The sequence below is a fragment of the Ranitomeya imitator genome, chromosome 2 (genome assembly GCF_032444005.1).
Source record: "Ranitomeya imitator isolate aRanImi1 chromosome 2, aRanImi1.pri, whole genome shotgun sequence".
Classification (NCBI taxonomy): domain Eukaryota; kingdom Metazoa; phylum Chordata; class Amphibia; order Anura; family Dendrobatidae; genus Ranitomeya; species Ranitomeya imitator.
This window is the reverse complement of record NC_091283.1, coordinates 133,221,910-133,240,477: the sequence shown is the minus strand read 5'-3', so window position 1 is coordinate 133,240,477 and position 18,568 is coordinate 133,221,910.

Sequence of the window (18,568 nt, the reverse complement as noted above, 5' to 3'; positions counted from 1 at the left end):
CAACTTAATCACCGGGGGAGATGAGGCCGACAAACTGTTAATTACCGACACAACGCTCATGTTATCGCAATGAAAACGAATCCTTCTGTTAGCAAACATTTCACCCCAAATGGAAACTGCTACCACAATAGGAAACAATTCCAACAGGACCAGGTTTTTTGTAAGGCCCAAGTCTCTCCACTGGCTTGGCCACCGTCCAGCACACCAACGACCACCGCAATAGGCCCCGTAACCAGCCGAACCGGCTGCATCCGTGAATATCTCGCAATCAAAGTTTGTCAAGACCTCCTGCTGAATCAATGACCGCCCGTTGTAATTGCACAGGAAACGTTGCCACACTAGCAAGTCATCTTTGTGTTCTTTGCTCAGGCGAATAAAATGGTGCGGCTCCTTCACGCCTGCCGTCGTAACCGACAACCTGCGACAAAATATCCTGCCCATGGGTATGATCCGACATGCAAAATTCAATCTACCCAAAAGAGACTGCAACTCTTTCAAAGTCAACTTCCGCTTTCTTCTAGCTCTTTCAACCTCCTGCTGCAGCATGGCCAACTTATCCTCCGGCAACTGACACTCCATTTTTTCGGAGTCAATTAAAATTCCAAAAAAACTCAACGCCGTGCTGGGACCTTCTGTCTTATCCGCCGCTAATGGAACTCCAAAAAGCTCTGCGACCCAAAACATAGCCGTTAACGTATTACGACACACTGCGGAATCAGGCGGCCCAATAAACAAAAAATCATCCAAATAATGGATAACCGACTGAACTCCCGCCACGTCCCTAATCACCCACTCCAGAAACGTACTAAATGTCTCAAACAACGAACAAGAAATGGCGCAGCCCATTGGCAAACATCTGTCCAAATAGTAACCACCATTCCAAAAACAACCTAATAACGGAACACTGTCCGGATGCACCGGAAGCAAACGGAAGGCCGATTCAATATCCGTCTTTGCCAACAGCGCCCCCGGGCCATGCCTTCTCACCCACTGCACCGCTGCATCGAATGATGTATATTCAACAGAGCACAGCTCTTGGGCGATACCATCATTTACCGACCGACCCTTTGGATACGGCAAATGTTGAATCAACCGAAACTTATTCGGCTCTTTCTTAGGCACCACCCCCAAGGGGGAAACCACCATACCCTCCATCGGCGGGTTCAAAAACGGCCCAGACATCCTTCCCAACTCCACTTCTTTCTTGAGTTTAACATCAACGACTTCGGCATGCAACATTGCCGACCGCAAATTCTTAATTGAAAAAGGAACCTCGTGACTCGGGGGAGGAATCCTAAAACCATCTGCAAAACCATTAAAAATAATACCTGCCTTCACCTGATCAGGGTACCTATTTAGATAGGGGGCCATCTCGTGAAGCCTCACCGGGCTCTCCCCCTTGACCGGCACCCACAACTGGCTTTCCTTTTCCCTTCCTGAAACACTTTGAAGCCCCGTGTGAACTTCCGTTACAGTGGGAACACACATGCTTAAATTTACAGGTGTTACCGTATTTACACTGCCCGTCATTAAACTGCCAGCAGGTTCCAGATTTTTCCTTTGCTCCCTGTGCACCCTGACTACTGCTTCCGTGTCCCGCCTGCTGGCTGCCACCACCCCCGGACCCATGAAAGGACTGCCCATGTCTAGCTGGGGCCATAACCTTCAGCCAAAGGCCTATATCCTTCTGGTCCCACCTAATTTCCGGCCTCACCGCTTTTCTCTGCCTAAACTGCTCATCATACCGCAGCCACGTCTGACCGCCGTATGTACGATGCGCCTCCCGAATCGAGTCTAGATAGCAAAACAAACCCGAGCAATTCTCGGGCGCCTTCTCCCCCACTACGCTCGCCAATATTGCGAATGCCTGTAACCAATTCACAAATGTCTGCGGGATTAACCGCCACCTCCGCTTTTCTTCCTCCTCCTTTTTGCTATCGTCTTTTTTCCCTTTATCCAAGTTAAACTTCTCCAACGGGAGCAAGGAAAAAATTTCCACATACTCGTCTCTCCAAATCTTCTCCTTCACCTCCTTTTTTAAATGCGCTCCCAACGGCCCTTCAAAGCACACATAAACTTCCCCTTTCGCTCTGTCATCTAATTTGACCGTATCGCCTTTCTCCTTCTCTGTCTGAACCGAAACTGATACACCTGCCGATGCCACCTCCAATACCCGACTAGGGCTTACCAACCCACTTCCCGACGGGGGTACCACCCCTCGCCCAGCCAACCACGCCTCCCCAGTTGCCGACCCCCCCTCCAATCTACGCAAAATTTGCGACATACCCTGCAATAAATCCTGCATACCTGGCACCTCTGCCACAATCAGCCCACTCCTCTGCCGTTCCTCACACACCGCCACCCGACCTCCCCTAGCTTCCTGCAACCCGGCCCCTGCGGGCGACAAACCAGACGTAGACTCATACTCACAACGCTGCGCGGGTGCTGTGTCCCCACCAGCCGGACCTCCGGATCCCTGTCGCTCCGACCTCCCTTGACGATCACCGCTGGACTCCGACACCTCCTCACCGCGTCGATGCCCTGGGCCCGCGCCCCTGGCCTCCTCATCACCAGGGGGGACCCGAGCGTGCTGGAACTGCTGCGCCGCTAGCCCTCTCTGCCCCAGGCCCGCGCCCCTGGCCTCCTCGTCACCAGGGGGGACCCGAGCGTACTGTAGCTGCCATACCGATCCACTCCTCCGTCCGCCGTCAGTATCCCCCACCACCTCACCGTCCGATGGGTAACGGGTAAACGCTGCTCTATGTTCCGGAGATCTCCTGGGCGACCGCGACCGGTCCCCGCGTTCCAACCCGGGGGAGCCCGCCTGGTCGTTTAACGATCTTCGCTCCATAGCAGGCAGCTCGACACTGCTGCCTGCATCTCTCCCTTCGCTGCGCCGTTCCGTACAGGCGGGACGTAGAAGATCTCCTGACCGCTGACCGTCCGCCGCCTGTGTACTCCTTGTGTTCATCCCAGCAGGCACCCTGGAAGGTGATGGGCTGTGGGTGCCTGCCGCAGGTAAAGGGGCCGGATTCCTGGTTGTTGCTGCCGCTGCTCGTCCTGGCCGTGCTGCTCCTCCTGGACTTGCTGCTCCTCTTGCTGCTCCTCCTGGCTGTGTCGCTCTGCCTGGCTGGGCTGCTCTTCCTGGCAGCGTTGTTCTCCCTCTTCCTGCTGCCGCGCGCCCCCTGGGCGCTGTGGATCTGGTGGGGGCAGGGGAAGCGGCAGCCGCTCTGCCCCTGGACGCCGGGACACCGGATGGAGCTGGTGGAGCGGCGGCCGCACGCCCACTGCTAGCTGGGGACCTGCCAGGAGCGGAGGAAGCTGCGGCTGCGCTCTGCCTGGATCGCGCAGGCCGCACTTCCGGTCCGGCGCTCCCGGCAGCAGCGGCGGTGTCCTGAGTCTGACGCCCGGCGCGTGCAGGCCGGGTGCCCGGATTCCTGCCGGAGCGGGAGCGGCCGGGGGAGGCAGCGCCGCTGGACTCACCGCCCGCAGGGTCCCTGGAGGGGCTCCGGAGCCTGCGCCTGCCACGCGCCGGGAGATCCGGAGATAGTCTCTCTGGGGGCCTGGTCTTCCTGCCCCGTGAGCTCTGCCCGGATCCTCCTGCGGCACCAATGATGGAGGCCAGCTGGGCCTCAAGCCAGCCCCCTCTTCTGGATCTGGCCATCTCTTGGAGCTGGGCCAGCATGGACTCCGCCGACGCCATCCTGCGCTTCTTCCTTCTTCTGGATTAAGGTAGGGAATGACGGTTTTCCCGCACTTTCCCTACTACCTCCCCCTTCTAAACCCCTCCCCCCTTTCCATTCTCCTATCCCCAGCCGGAGCATCATTTAAAAAGACCGCCCGGCTCAAAGCAGTCATGAGGGGCCTCCTCCCAGCTGCGCTTTGTTCCAGCCCCCATCTAGATCATGGGGCTAAAACTATTAAATGCAATAATACTGGTGATGTCTTTGAAATCTCACAAAGACTCACCTGTAGTAGTGATCATGTTGTATATGTCATCACATGCAGTTGTGGTTTGCAGTATGTGGGACGCACTGTACAGACACTGCGGTCCCGCATTAATGGCCACAGAAATAGAGCAAAAAACGGCTTCTTAAAACATAGTCTCTCGAGGCATCTACTACTTAAACATAATAAAATTTTTAACATAAAAGTAACTCCAGTGGAGCAGATACCCTCTGGAGTTGCAAACAGGAATGCTCTTTTAAACAGGAAAGAAACGTTTTGGATATATCGTTTGGGAACATTATTTCCAAATGGATTGAATGATATCATAGAGAGAGTTTAAAGGATATTTTATTTTTATTTATTTATTTTTTTTTTTTCATGTGTTTTTTTTTTTAGCTTTGATATTTTTTTTTTTTCTTTCTTTGATATATATTTTTTTTGCTCTCTTTCTTGCATTAATGTTAACAAGGCTGTATCAATCAGTGGGTGTTTTCCTGAACTTGGGCCACACCCCAAATCAAGTTTCTGAGACTGGGATAAAAGGTTTGATACTATATATAAGTGTAATTGAATTTTATACTAGTAGGATTAGTACTGTGTTTTTATGATACCTGAAGAAGGATATATACTGTATCCGAAACGCGTTGTATCTCTTCTATTTTAAGTTATGAAATAAAAAAATATGAAATATCATCTTTGAATGTGAGTCCTGGGAAGCGCTGCCATTCATGGGCTGGATGTGCTTTTCTTGAACTGATCGGGGGTAGGATGTGTTATAGTATGTGTGCTGGTGGGATTTGTGTAGCAAGGCTGCTTTTTTGTCTCAGTCCAGCCTTGGACAGAGTGACCGAGCGCAGAGCAGAATCCTGCACTGGACTGAGAACTGTGACCCTGGCAGCAGAACACCACTGATAAGACCATCTGTCTCCTTACCGCTCCGTGTGTGTGTGTGCATACACACACACACACTTTATGACCTTGCGTGTACATATGGATATGTGCGTGTGGTACTGTTCAGACACTGTAGGTTTTGCTGAGGCACAATATGATGGTATAAGTAAAGCATTGTTCATTGGTTAGTGAGGCAGTGTCCTGTTCTGTTTTCTGAGAAACTGTGTGGTGGACAAGGTGTTACGGAGGTACTCTATGGTGGAGTTATGGAGGTTTTGTATGGTGCCGTTATGGAGGTAGTGTATGGGCGGCGGACAGCGGGAATGGTGAGCAGTGATCCACATACGAGCTGAAGATTACATGGCCTGACAAGGGGAGAGGAGGGAAAGAAGTATTGGGAAAAGTGTTTTACTGCTAGCGCAGATACAAGGACTGTGGTGTGTGTGTGTCATTAAACAGTGGGGCTGTGCGTCTGTGTCATTATACAGTGGGGCTGTGCGTGTGTGAGTCATTTTATGTGACTGCAGACTTGTGAATCCTCACATTGCTTGCAGTGCTGTGGTTATTCGGCGGGTTTGTGACTGCAAGTTTTTGATTTGCATACATGTGGTCACATGCCGACTAGACTTGCATGGCTTAATGCAACTGTATTGAACAAGGCCAGAAACAGTCTAGTCGGAATGTGGCTTGGAATATATAGATCGCATACTTGCAGTCACAAGACTGTTCGCGATGCCGGCTCCAGAGAATCTTCGCAGCGCACAGTGAGCATGATATGAGGATTTACACATAGTGACTGTAGACGTGTAGCACAAAATCTGACAACCCCTTTAAGGATGGGCCACTGCTGTGTGCTTGCCCCCCAGGCTAAAATTTGCCAGCCAGCCCCTGCACACACCTCACTACCTTCTGGGTCTAAAAGACTCAAGTTAGGGCCTGTAGTTAGATAGGCATATTGATTGTTTTAGGCCATGTTTATGGCCAAAACGAGGGTCCGGAACTTCCGGATTTGCTGCCATGTTTCCTGCTTGTTCTGAATTGAGAATTCTAATCCACGCCTAAGTGCCGACACGGCATGCAACAGACTTCAAAACAAACTTGAACTTATTTTTGTTTCAGGAGAGAGTTTGAGGAATATCACAGTTTGGGATAATTGTTCAACTTCAATAGATTTTGTTTACAGCTAAATAGCCGTTGTAGTTGGTTAACTGTTAAGGTTTTCCTGGTGTAGTTGAGGACGGACTATTTCTCTGACTTCACTAAAGTCACATTGGGATGGGAGGGGGATATTTGGTTGGGGGATATAGGTAATTGATTCTAAGGCCGGCGTTACACTCGGCGTAAGACATTACGGAACGTATTTTACGTCCGTAATATGCGCGTAATACGCCAAAATGTCTCCGTAATCTTTTTCCGTAGTTAATGCGTAGCCTAGGTGTGGTCGCGTATTTTGCGCATGTACTGTTCCGTGTGTAATCCGTATGTGATCCGTATTGCGTTTTTTACACGCACCATCACAAAATGGACATTTAACGGTTTTCAGGCCTGCAAATCATTTAAACCATCATTAACAACACTATTTAAGCCCTCTACAACAGGTGGACCCCTCCCATATGCCCTATATGTTCTCTAGCATATTTTAGCTGTGTTACTTTGACCTTACAAACATGTCTGAGCATGTGTATTTAAGCACAACTCAGCGGGTGTTGCTTCACTGGGTGTTGTCTCGTCGCTTTGGCCAGCCATATCCGATCAATGTAGATCCGCGAAGGAGGAGACGAAGATTGTGGGTGCATCCTCTATTGACCCAACGCCAGAGTAAAGGACATTTCCAGAGACTATATTCAGCTTTGAGGGCACATCCAGACAAATTTTACCTGTATACTCGCATGTCCATCAGGACTTTTGACATGTTGATGGAGATCTTACGTCCTGGGCACACCTATCAGGACACCTGGATGAGAAAAGCCATCTCTGCTGAGGAGAGTCTGCTCCTAACCTTACGGTATGTATTTGTACCTTTTTTTTTTGTGGTGTTTGACAATGTGTTGTGTCCTACTATGTTTCAGTTACTTTACTTGGACATGAAGCCACAAGCACATCCAAAAAAATGTTGGTAATATTAGAGTATAGTAATAATGTGAAATGACCCTTTTTGGTTTGTAAATGATGTCCGAGAAAATGAAATATACACTTGTGCTTCTTCATGTTTTGTTATTCCTCATGTTAATTGTTATTTTTTGTTTTTCTTGTTTTTCAGCTTCCTGTCCACAGGCTTGTCCTATGCGGGTCTACACCTGGAGTTTCTGATTGGGCGGTCGACAATTTCATGCATTGTTAGGACAACCTGTTCCCAAATATGGCTGAAACTTCATGAAGTTGTGATGCCTGAGCCAAAACAGGAGGATTGGCTCCAAATCGCCACTGGATTCAAAAATACTTGTGACTTCCCTAACTGCATTGGAGCTGTGGATGGGAAACATATCAGGGTGCGTAAGCCGCCGAACTCTGGTTCCCAATTCTACAATTATAAGCAGTTTTTCTCTGTAGTTCTGTTAGCAGTTGCTGACAGCAACTACAGGTTTATAATTGTAGACATTGGGGCCTATGGGCGAACTGGAGACTCTAGGGTCTTCAATTCGTCCATAATGGGTCGGCGGCTACGTGACAACCAGTTGAACCTCCCACCACCACAACAACTCCCAGGCTCCAATGCGGAAGCAGTGCCTTTTGTTTTGGTTGGAGATGAGGCCTTCCAACTGACGAGGCACGTCATGAGGCCTTACCCCAGGCGCAACCTTGACCACCGGCGGAGGGTGTTTAATTTGAGACTTGCCAGGGCACGGAGACTGGTTGAGTGCGCCTTTGGTATTCTTGTAGCCAAATGGCGGGTTCGTCAGTCTGCCATTCAGCTGAGTGAGGCTTCAATCAATGAAGTGATCAAAGCCTGTGTAATTCTACATAATTTCACCAGAATACATGATTGTTCCTCTCCAAATTTTGTAGATCACGTCATGACCAATCATAGTAGGCCTACCCCATATGTCCCTCCTCCGCGTCGTCCACTTTCTGGACTTAAAGTTCGTGATGTGTTCACAAATTATTTTTTGAGTCCTCAAGGTGCCACTCCCTGGCAAGACTATGCAATTTTGCATGTGTAATTAGTTAGATATATACATTTTTGCTTAATCAATTTAGAAAATATGTCTGTTGTGTTTAATTATTTCACATATGGTTCTGAGCATATCATGTGTGTGTGATGTAATAAGAATGAACAGAGTGCATCCATAGTTTGATTGTTATTAACGAGCATTTTACTTATGTAAATTTTTGGTAGATTTTGTTATTGTTTTGGCATAACAAATCTTAAGAAATTAAATTCCACATTTTTTTGTGGCCATAAAAATTAGGAACAACATCCACATTCCAGATTGCTATTTAAGCACAAGCAAACACAAGATTGTGTAGACAAATCAAAGCTCAAACATAAACAAAATGGTTAAAATAGAAATAGAAAAATAAAAAAAAATAAAAAAATATATTACAAGTCCTGGTAGGTAGGTGCTGGAGAAGTGGATTGTTCTGGGTCAGCATCAGGTGGCCTTTGTAGGCCCAATTGTGATAGTGACCTGAGGGACATTCTGCCTGCTATGATGCTGGCCACTTTGAAGAGTGGGGACAGGATTTTGTAGATAACCCTGATGTTGCTGGCCATATGGGCGGGAATCATATCCCAACCCAAAATGACCATATTGTCCAAACCCAGGTTGGGACCAGCCTCCAGCACTGGGTGTGGACAAGTGGCCATATTGGGATAGGTGCTGATATCCTGCCATATGGTGCTGAGGGTGCCATTGTGGGTTCGTTGTGGGTTGGGGTTGAGGTGTTGGCTGACGGGGAGGGGGTGCTTCAGATCCTTGTTGAGCATGCAGGCCTTGTAATCTCTGAGGCCGCAGAATATTTTCTGGTGACATCTGCCACTGTTCAATCATCTGCAAGAGATTGTATGGGTTTTTGGGGGGGTGCATGCGTCAATAAGGATCTGAAAACACCCTCTCAAACGCAGCCTCAACTCCCGCTCTATGGAGCGTAAATACTGGGCAAGGCTCCGTGTAAATCCCTCCTCCTCATCATCCTCTCGAACCCGGGCCAAATAGTTCATGACCCCAGCATCCACGTTTCTCCTGCTTTGGAGAAGCTCTCTCCTGCGTCGTGCACGCTGGGGTCTGACTGCAGCCTGTGGGGATCGGTCCAGGGCAACAGTTGGGCTGCTGCTATTTCCAGGGTCATCCTGGCTAGGTGCTGCTGCTGCAGATGATGCTGCAGATGAGAACTGTGGGGCCTCTGGGTTTTGTTCTGCTGCAGCTGGAGCTGGCTGGCCAGATGAGGAGGATCCTGGAGGGATGAAGCATGAGGGAGCAGCAGATGGACCAGCCACCTCTTCACCTTCACCAACTGGGTCAATGACCAGTTCTGAGTCTGACCCTGTCTCCCTGTCAGTGAGGTTAGACTGAGTTCTGCAAAAGATAAATTTTTTGAGTTACAATGTTATTTGGAATCATCTCTCCAAATTCAAAAATTAAACCAGTTTGAGATGTTTTTACTTACGGCCTGAGGTCCATGCTAGGGTTCAGAAAGGTTAGGCGGTCAAAATAAACGTATTTCCGTTTTTTAGGAGGTGCCCCGGCTCCACTTCTCTCCCGCTGCTGCCTCTCCCTCCTATAATGGTCACGGATACTCCGCCACCTTGTTGTAACATCACCCACTGAAACAACAAAAAATAAACACATTGCTTAGCCCATTATATGCAGAGTGCTCACACAAGGTATAATTGACTACACAGATTTACGTGTAGCATAGAAATAGGCATTTGTGGATCACATTAAGCAATAGATTTGAAAAAAACACACAATTATTATGAAGCAAGGCCACAAGGACAGAGTACGCTAACCTCTATCCCAGAAAACACAATTACTGGGAAACACTGTTAGTAAGGGACACCTGTTCAAAACATTACTAAAATCCGTTTATCATGTACAACACCATGTATATACTGGTGTGCTTTCTATTTCTATTACTTTCTGGATTCATTAATAAATTAATGTTTAGAAATTATAAGTAGTAAGGGCCTGCTGTTTAACAAGAACATTACATTGGAAACATGGGTGTACTTACTTATTTGTCGCTGGGCCGCACGTGGCTGCTGGTCATACTGTGGGAAGAGGGACCCACACACGCTCCTCCATGATGCCTGTTTTACTGCCCTGTTGGCATAGTTGGGGTCTCTTTGGTCCCAGATTTCTGGCCTCTCCTGGATCAAAATGATCAGCATGTCCGTATTCACAATGTTTGCCATGCTGACTCTCACTCCGTGGAGGCGTGCAGCAGACTTCCGGGTTCACTGTCTGGCTTTTTCAGCTAATTAGCATGTCTCACCTGCCTGATTGAGGCCTTTGGACAGTTCAGGACATCTGCTAGCGAGTTGCGTATTTCTCGCAAGTCACACGCATGGTCCGTATGCATTCCGTATTAATATGCTCTCCCATAGACTTGCATTGGCGTATTTTTTGCGCAATACGCTGACAAACGCAGCATGCTGCGATTTTGTGCGGCCGTATAACGACGTATATTACGGATCCGTAGTATAAGGCTGATAGGACTAGACCCATTGAGAATCATTGTGCCGTATGTTTTGCGAGTTTTACGGACGTAGTTTCTGCGCTCTTACGTCCGTAAAACTCGCAAGTGTGACGCCGGCCTAAGAGTGTAAACTGTTGTGCTGTATTGCAGGCAAGCCCATAAGTTGCACTCATATAAATGTCCCAATTTTCTGCGTGTTAATAGGTAACAGAGGGTTGATTTAGATAGGCTAGCCAGTGGATAGATTTATAGAAAGTATAGTAGGTACAGATTGTTTGGGCGCCACACTGTATAGCACAAGGGTCTCAGCCTCCCGGTTGAATGTCTATATGATGTTTTGAATGTTTTCTATTTTCTGGTTGAGTCACCCACATAAGTAAGTAAAATATTTTCAGTGAGTGAACTGTGTAGAAGTTGGCTTTCTTGCCCATGACTTTGCCTTATCCGGAAGGACACACCCCGGTACACAACTTACAGGATGGCAGCTGCACTGAGGAACAAGGAAGTGTCCTGGGAGAGGCAAATATAATTTTTTAAATCTATGTTCATTATGTTGTGAGGTCTGGAACACCTCAGAGCATAACAAGGCAGGTTTGGTTCACATCAAATAAATGAATTGTGAATCTTTGGCTGAATTCAAGTGAATCTGTTGAATTCGAATTTTGTCAGGTTCGTACATGTCTAGCAATGACATCAGACGTGACAGTTTAAGTCAGTCACTGGCTGTAATCGGTTGTTGTCCCTGCAGCAGGAAGAAGAGACCGGCGTGGGACCGAGCAGGGTCGGAACAAGAAGGGGATTGGTGGGGTGTGTATCGTTTATTTTTAAAAGCAATCTAATCATTTAGTATAAAGGTTTACTTTCCAGTCAACACCTTTAGGATTAAACAGTTTTTTTAGAATAACCAAAAATATGAAGAAAAAAAATGTTGAATGAAAGATTTAATCACTGAATTATTGTTACATCAGCTGAAGAACGATGATGTCAGACATGTACATGTATTGCACAACATGGAGAAGACCCTTTTTAGAAAACGTATGACATGGAATAAATAGAGGAGCTCAGACGAGTTTATTCTCTATCTGTAATTAAAATCACAAGTCGCTATACAAGATAGCTCAGATTACTGAACTTGACAGAAAAAAAAAGAGAACCAAAAAATGTCAGCGTTGGCTTAGGCGCTCACTTCAAAAGATTGTTTGCTTCCCTACAAGTCACTCTGGAATGCAGCACCCGGTGATCACTCTGATCTCAGGCAGAACTAATCCATCACCCACAACTGCTGTAAGGTTCATGGTTTTGTGGACATTAAGGTAAATTACACCTTTCACTTTTTCTTTGGGGATGTGTTTGAGTAGTGATAACTCTCCACTTCTCAGAATGAGGGATTGATAACAAGATGAGGAATGTTTTCATCTATGGAGAATCTAGAATATGTTCCTTTTGCATTCAAATTTTGCTGCCATTTTAAAGAAGACCTCCTATAAAGTGTTCTTTAACTTAATGTGTGAATATGTACACATAGTGTAGTGAGAGGGTATTAATACACTTTTGCAGCGTTTTTCCTGCCAACACATCAGTATTTGTAGCATATTTCTGTATTCAGTACAGAACAAAAGTTTGGACACACCTTCTCATTTAAAGATTTTTCTGCATTTTCTGCATTTTCTATATTTAAGTTTTGTTAATCCCAACATTGTGCTGGTCTTACACACTGGGTGGTGTCTTTTAAAAGTAATTAATTAAAATTTATACGTACATAATCCTAAAGGTTCACATACTTTTGACTTTTTTTTGTGATATTAGATCATTTTTCTTTTTACCAATGACAAAGCATAATATTTTGACTATTTTTTTATTTGGCTCTCTTTATTTGTCTTTAGGACTTTTAGGTCAGATGTATACAGAAATATAAAAAATCCTGAAATTCCCAAGCTTTCAAGCACTACGGTGCACAGCTAATAACACAGGATCCCTCCATTTACAATAGGTGATGGTCACAGTATTCCCCGCCCCTCTTTTTTCACAATGACCCTTGCACACACTCATTACATGCTTCGATACAAAACATAGGGTAAATTGGAGTCAAATTTGTCCCAGTGATTTCAAATGTTTTACACTTACCGTATATACATACAGTACAGACCAAAAGTTTGGATACACCTTCTCATTTAAAGATTTTTCTGTATTTTCATGACTATGAAAATTGTACATTCACAATGAAGGCATCAAAACTATGAATTAACACATGTGGAATTACTGTATATACTTAACAAAAAAGTATGAAACAACTGAAAATATATCTTATATTCTAGGATCTTCAAAGTAGCCACCTTTTGCTTTGATGACTGCTTTGCACACTCTTGGTATTGAGAGAAAGCCAAGAGTGTGCAAAGCAGTCATCAAAGCAAAAGGTGGCTACTTTGAAGATCCTAGAATATAAGACATAATTTCAGTTGTTTCATACTTTTTTGTTAAGTATATACAGTAATTCCACATGTGTTAATTCATAGTTTTGATGCCTTCATTGTGAATGTACAATTTTCATAGTCATGAAAATACAGAAAAATCTTTAAATGAGAAGGTGTATCCAAACTTTTGGTCTGTACTGTATGTATATACGGTAAGTGTAAAACATTTGAAATCACTGGGACAAATTTGACTCCAATTTACCCTCTGTTTTGTATCGAAGCATGTAATGAGTGTGTGCAAGGGTCATTGTGAAAAAAGAGGGGCGGGGAATACTGTGACCATCACCTATTGTAAATGGAGGGATCCTGTGTTATTAGCTGTGCACCGTAGTGCTTGAAAGCTTGGGAATTTCAGGATTTTTTATATTTCTGTATACATCTGACCTAAAAGTCCTAAAGACAAATAAAGAGAGCCAAATAAAAAAAATAGTCAAAATATCATGCTTTGTCATTGGTAAAAAGAAAAATGATCTAATATCACAAAAAAAAGTCAAAAGTATGTGAACCTTTAGGATTATGTACGTATAAATTTTAATTAATTACTTTTAAAAGACACCACCCAGTGTGTAAGACCAGCACAATGTTGGGATTAACAAAACTTAAATATAGAAAATGATTCTAATAAAGCACATAAACTGACAAAATCTATAGAATTACCTAAGGTGTCCCTGGTTTAGCCCTAACTGATCACTACCTAGCTGTGGAGGTTGGCACCCTAAAGAGAACGATTGTTTGGAACGCACACTGGAATTATCAAATGCGCATGACCAGCATTATTCCTTTCATCACAGGAAGTATTTGGTACTTCCATTGCTTTCCACTCTGGAACGCATACCGGCGTAGCACGCTGGTCATCTTAATCGCAAAATGCGGAAGTGACGGGTATTTTTGAATTCCGCTCCTTAGCGCTTTATTTTTATAAGCACGTGCCTTTTTCGGACCCCCCTCTTTTTTTGTATACAGCCACATTTCTTCTTTGAACTTCATGAAGATGGCAGAACATCTCGGGCGCACAGACAGAGAGACCCATTGACTTTATTACTGACTTTCCCAGGTGGACATTCTGATTTTTTCTTTGATTGGTACCCTGACTTCTGGCGGGGTATATAAACCCCCTAAGCATAGGCTGTTTTGGTATGCTTTCCTCATCGGAGCACCTTCTGTCTCTGGCATAGCCAGGATCTATCAGACCTCCTGATGAACCGTATGGACGGGAAAACGCGTTGAGGCGAGATTCCTCACATATTATTATTATTATTATTATTTATTATTATAGCGCCATTTATTCCATGGCGCTTTACATGTGAGGAGGGGTATACATAATAAAACAAGTACAATAATCTTGAAAAATACAAGTCACAACTGGTACAGGAGGAGAGAGGACCCTGCCCGCGAGGGCTCACAATCTACAAGGGATGGGTGAGGATACAGTAGGTGACATATGATAAGTCCCTTTCTTTAAATTCCTTCTGTTGGTTGTGTATACTTTATCAGTTTGTATCTTTAATATTAGGTTACACCTCCTTTTGGGCTCTGCATTGATTGTATTATGATGTGTTTTTTTTGTCCATGGAAGGAATCTTTTCACCCCACAAGGACATTGTGCCTGTGGAGTTGTTTTCATAGGGACAGAGTGAATTTATCGACTTATTTTAAATAAGCTATACATCATCTGTAGTACACCCTATGATTTACTAATATCCTGGATAAAAAAGACTGTCCATAACTTATAATTGAATGATAACTATATCTATTATTCATCTCTTATATTAAAATATCTTTTTTTCCCACCTGTTTAGTACAGGGACTATTAAGGGGAGAGATAGAGACAGCCATCGCTGATTGGGGGCACCAAACAATCGTTCTCTTTAGGATGCCAACCTACACAGCTAGGTAGTGATCAGTTAGGGCTAAACCAGGGACCCTTTAGGTAATTATATAGATTTTATCAGTCTATGTGCTTTATTAGAATTGTTTTCTATATTTAAGTTTTGTTTATCCCAACATTGTGCTGGTCTTACACACTGGGTGGTGTATTTTAAAAGTAATTAATTAAAATTTATACATTTTAAGGGATTATGCGTGTCACAAATTTATGTTTTTTTCCCTAGTCTTCTGACGTTTTTTCTACAATCCTTTAGGATAAGCAGATAATTTGAAGGTGAAGTTAGAGTTTGGCATTTTCAAACAATGGGATGACAATCAAGTGTGAATGGGCAACCTGTTTTATATAAAGAACAGGGATTTATAAAAGTATGACCTTTTCAACATTGTTTGTGGAAGTGTATCATGGCATGAACAAAGGAGATTTCAAACGACTTCAGAAGAAGAATTGTTGATGCTCATCAGGCACTAAAAGATTACAAAACCATCTCTAAATAGTTTGGAATTCAACAATCAGCAGCCTGACAGATTGCATAAAAATGGAGAAAATTCTAGACAATTATTTCCCTCCCCAGGAGTGATTGACCAATAAAGATTACTGCAAAAGCAAGGCATAATAGTCTGCAAATTCACAAAAGGAACTGAAGGTAACCTCTAAGTAACTAAAGGCCTCTCACATTAACTAATGTTAATATTCATGAGTCCACCATGAGTTTGACACTAAAAGAACAATAGTTGCATGGTAGGATTTCAAGACAAAAGCCACTGCGTTCCAAAAAGAACCTTACTGCATATGTCAAGTTTGTTGAAGCTATTGGAGAGCCAGTGTATTTTTCCTTGAAATCCTGCCATAGACACTATTGTTGTTGGACAAGTCATAAGGCTATTGGAATGTTTTGTGGACGGATAAGACCAAAATAGAGCTTTCTGTTTTAAATGATGAGTTATAGTTGGAGAAAGAAAAACACTACATTGCAGCATAAATACATTATACCATATGTGAAACACAGTTATAGTACCGTATTTCCTGGTTTAAAAGATGACTGGGCGTATAAGACGATCCCCAACTTTTCCATATAAAATATGGAATTTGGGATATGCCCGCCGTATAAGACGGGGGTCATCTTATACGCCCAGTCATCTTATACGGCGTGTGGTTCCCAGGGTCTAAAGGAGAGGAGACTCTCCTTCAAGCCCTGGGATCCATATTCATGTAAAAAATAAAGAATAAAAAAAAAAAAAAAAAAGTCGTCTTATACGCCGGGAAATACGGTAGGTAATATCATAGTTTGAGTTTATTTTGCTTCACCTGGGCCAGGACGACTTGCCATTATTGATGGGACAACGAATTCTAAATTATACCAGTAAATTCTGAAACAAAATGTTGGGACATCTGCCTATGAACTGAATCTCAACAGAATATGGATTACGAAGCAAGTTGACGACCCAAAGCACATAAGTCATTCTGTAAAACAATGTTTGAAGAAGAATTTTAAAGTTTTGGAATGACCAAGTCAAAGTCCTGACCTTAATCCTATAGAAATTATGTTGAAGATTCTGAAGTGAACAGTTTTTGTGAGAAAACCACCAATATAACAAAGTTGAACCTGTTTTGTAGAGACGAATGGGCTAAAATTCCTCCAAGCCGATCTGCAGTACTAATCAATAATTATTGAAAACGTTAGACACTATTACCACTCACAGACATGTGATATTGAATAACTTTTTTGTCTTAAAAAATGACAATGTCTAATATTTGTGACTCATTTGCTTGGTTTGGTTCTTTTTATCTACTTTTACGAGTTGTGGGGAAATCTGTTCTTGTTTTAGGTCAAATTTACATTTGTAGAAATATGAAAAATTCAGAATTTTTCACAGAGAGAGGTATTTTTTTTGACCTGTCATTATAATCCTGTGATAAAAATGAGACTTCTGAAAAGTCTTCTGTAAATGACAGGAAGTATGAGCCTAAAATTGTCCTATTGGCCAGTATTAATCCTTATTTTTAATACAAATTGTAATATAAAAAAAACTTTCCTAAATTATATTAAATACATTTTATGCAAAACTTTATTTACTCATTAGGTAGTTTTCTGATGATATATTCTCTTTATGTGCAGGTAATCTCAGAAAAATTCACCCATGATCTTAAGAGTCAGAAAAGTTATCAGTAGGTGGATCATTTCAGTATTATCTAGTTTCAGGGTCTGATAAGATATTTTGAGAGGTTTTTTTTCTAGCTTTTAGGAATACTTGTATTACAATAAGCTAATAGCATTTGACCTTTGTTCAATCTTGTTTATAAAGAAGGCTCTATACTGACGACTGCTATCATTTCAGGTGACCTTTCACTATGAAACCTGGTAAAGGCGCAGTTTTGTATTTGACTTCTTGAATTCCCTTTGCAGGTTCTAGATTTCGTCTTTTTACTATCTTTGTCTTGTTTTCAAAGTGAATCTTGGCTCTTTGCTCAAAGAAGTGACCTGCCAAAGGGATTGCTAGAATTATTTGACCAAAATTAAATTAACTAAATAAACTAAATTTGCTGCTTATCTAAATTGCTTGCATATGAAGAGTTTATCAGTGAGAACATTTATAAAGCAAGCATGTGTTATATTGAAATAGATTTCAGGCCCATGGCCTGCATGGCAAGGTGCTCTTACATTATGTGTAAAATTAATTACGTGGAATATTCACTTTCTGAAGTCCATAGGTACCACATTCAGAAGGAGTTATTGTCCATTAACTGCCAGATAGAAGAGACACAAAAATTAGCAATGCACAGATTAAAGGGGTTGTCCTGTTTAAGTCTGCAGTCAGTATGTGAGTGTAGACTGCCAACTCGTAAAACAACGTATGATTTGTATACTTACTGATACATGCCAACAAGACTTCGCCTTCTCAATGTCCTAATGAAGGAAACCAACTCCAACTAATAATTTGATTGACCCTGCATAAAGTGAGATATTAGACACCTCTTGAAATCCAATTTGAATATTAGAATCATTTGGGGACTTGCGGCCCCTGACTGCACTTCCTCCTTCCTCTCTTGCTGCTGCCCGGAGTCCGTACACTGTGCACAGATCGCCGGGCATGGTGCTTAGGGCGCACGCACCCTTCTTCTTAAAGCAGCCATTCACCATCCTAAAGTGTCCCCAGCCAATGGCTTGGAGACACTTATTATTTAAGGCACCTCCACCTGCATGGAGGTGCCTGTGTAACGTTGTTAGTTCCTACATGCTTGTTAGTTCTCAGGTTCCTATCCAATTGTTCCTGCTAGTACTGCTAGTATCTGACTATCCTTAACTTCCATGCCAGTACATGCAATGTCAGTCTGTATTTCAGCTGGACCTACCTGCACCTGCTGTGCCAGTGTGAACATCAGTCAGTCCCTTCCACACTTGTTGTGCCAATCGGTATATCGGCCAGTCCCGTCTGCACCTGCCATGACAGTAACATAGTAACATAGTAACATAGTAACATAGTTAGTAAGGCCGAAAAAAGACATTTGTCCATCCAGTTCAGCCTATATTCCATCATAATAAATCCCCAGATCTACGTCCTTCTACAGAACCTAATTGTATGATACAATATTGTTCTGCTCCAGGAAGACATCCAGGCCTCTCTTGAACCCCTCGACTGAGTTCGCCATCGCCACCTCCTCAGGCAAGCAATTCCAGATTCTCACTGCCCTAACAGTAAAGAATCCTCTTCTATGTTGGTGGAAAAACCTT